Here is a 2,798-nt window from a genome sequence, read left to right on the forward strand (position 1 = left end):
ATATCCAGATCAGTCATTAGGTACAATGCTATAAGTGATAGGATAATATCCATGCGCCTACAGGGAAGCCCAGTTAATACCACTATTATTCAAATCATCTGCAAATAGATAGAGTTTTATTACTTCTTTGCTGATTTGGATGCCTTTAATTTTCCTATCTAGCCTTATAGCTCCGGCTAAGACTTTGAAAACAATATTGTATAAGACTGGTGACAAAGAACATCCTTGTCTGGTTCCCGTTAACAAAGGGAAGGCTTTCAGTTTCTCTCCATTAAGAATAATGTAGGCCGTTGGTTTTGTATATATGTTCTTAATTATATTTAGAAATTTCCCTTCAATTATGACTTTGTTGAGTGTTTTTATTAGAAATGGATGTTGGCTTTTGTCAAATGCCTTTTCTGCATCAATTGATAAGATCATGTAGTGGTTTTCTTATTTATATGGTGGATTATATTGATTGTTTTTCTAATGGTGAACTGTCCTTGAATCCCTGATATGAATCCCACTTGGTAATGATACATTCTTATTATTTTTTATTGCTTTATTGTAAATTATGTGATAGTTTATATGGGAGAACACCAGCTTTATATTCATCCTATCATATATCATTTCATTGCCGTGGTTATAATCCCCCACATGCATCATCAACCAACCAAATTGTATACCCTGCAAGCCTGCCTCCCGGTTGTCAGCACACAGCCCCTCTCCCTCTCTGGGTCTAGAGTCCCCAGCCACTCCATTTCTCCCTGTCATCGTATCTGCCTCACTGTTTTCCTGGGTAGGGTCCTGCATTCTGCCCTTCTCCCTTCATGGTCCCAGGGACCTCCATTCCTGGACTACAAAGTCAATCATTCCCCTCCTTTTGTTACAAAACATTTACCATTACATTTCCAACCCTCAGTCAGTCCTGATAAAAATTATTCACTGTTGTACCGCAAGAGACCTATCTCCATCTCCTTTCATCCGTCCTACACAGAAAGATTGGATATTACTCAGTGGAGATTATACTTTTCTCTGCATACTCTGGATCTAGGCTCCTTCTTGAAAGTTTGTAAGCCAGTCACTTCTTGCCTTTGCATGCTCCCCCCTCCCCATTTTAGGTAGCCAATGTCCAAGTTGCCAATCCCTGTCTACTTTGTGTATGGAGGGGGAGAAATGATCCTTGCTATAAAGATTTGTTCCTTCTTTTGAGTTACTGCATCCATAGGTGTAGGTCAAGTTCATCAAATTGTATCAGATTACTCTTTTTTACCTCTTCTTTCTTCTTCTAGTTGCATTCTGATCACCCAGTCATTGAAGCCAGGTCAAGTGGGAATTATCTGCAAGTGTGTGTGTTCTTATGCATATGCCCTCTCTTCTTATCAGCTGGATGCTTCACTCTCCACTCTAGTCCTCTGTGGCTATGTCACTGACTCTGGGCCCTAGAGTCCCCAGGTCTTGCCAGACTACTGGCCAACCAGGTCTCCACCCAGGCTCACAGGAGTCTATTGAACATTGTAGGGCTTAGCTCGCAGCTTCATTGCTGTTTTTCCCTCACTTTCCCTTATCAGTGATGAATGTGGTCACCAGTCAGAGCACATTCTTGCTCGTGTATTTTCATTGAGATTTAGTCTTGGAAGGGAGTTTGCCCTGAGGAGACCTGGCCACATGGCTTGATGTCTCCTGGGCGAGCAACTGCCTTGTTCTTGTAGTTATCAATCGGACTGCCATTATTGTTTTGTATTTTTACTGTCGGTCTTTCTTTCAAGAAGTATCTTCTTCTAGCCACGTCAGGCTGATCTGCTTGTCCTTTCAAGTGGAAATTTCCCAAATCACAAGATTCTGGATGGGGTTCATGTTTCCACCTATAGTCTTATGTAATGCAGAGGCTCCACAGGAAGCCTCCTTCACTGGGCATGTTGTAGCCCTGTTTTAGGTATTCCAATCAGTTATAAAAAAAAGGAGCTCTGGTACCGTAGTGGTTACGAATCGGGCTGCAAACCTTAAGGTCAGTGGTTCGAAACTACCAGTCACTCCGTGGGAGAAAGATGAGGCTTTCTACTCCCGTAAAGATTTACACCCTCAGAAACCCTGTACAGGGTTGCTATGGGTCAGAACCGACTCAACGACACTTAACAATAACAACAACAATAATCAGTTATAGGCAGAAGAAGGACTTATAAGCTTTCTATGGTGATATTTATGGCTATTCCTTTCTCTCCTCATTTAGTGTCTATTTTATAATGGTAAGCAAGGGAAACCAAGATTCACAGGACAGCCAAGCATCTTAACATTATTTCCCCATTTTGCACATTCAAACCATGTTTCATTCCCTGTATTCCAGAGCCCAAAGTTGTGAATGCATTATTATTTATCTCTGTCCCACTTAGCCTATATAAAACTGCCTAATTGTTTTCAAGTCTGCCTTGTTTTTCCACCCCCACCTTCTTGTGTATTGTCTCCCTCCCTATTACCCAAACTATCCTGTGTCTATTCCCTACACTGTGATCCACCTTCCCCTCATTCCCCTTACCCTACCCTCCAACATCCCGGTAACCAGAAAAGAATCCCACTCCCCTTTAGTATGGATTATTTTTCTTAGTCTTTTATAGTTGTGGTCCTATGCAGTATTTCTCTTTTTGTGACTGACTAATTTCACTCAACATAATGTCCTCAAGGTTTATCCATGTGACCAAGGTAGCAATGTGTGTATGTACCACAGTTTGTTTATCCATTCTTCAATTAATGGTCACTTAAGCTGTATCCATCTTTTTGCTATTGTAAATAGTGCAGCTATGATCATTGGTGTGCATATATCT

The sequence above is a fragment of the Chrysochloris asiatica genome, unplaced genomic scaffold, assembly GCF_000296735.1.
Source record: "Chrysochloris asiatica unplaced genomic scaffold, ChrAsi1.0 scaffold00088, whole genome shotgun sequence".
In the NCBI taxonomy this organism is placed as follows: Eukaryota; Metazoa; Chordata; class Mammalia; order Afrosoricida; family Chrysochloridae; genus Chrysochloris; species Chrysochloris asiatica.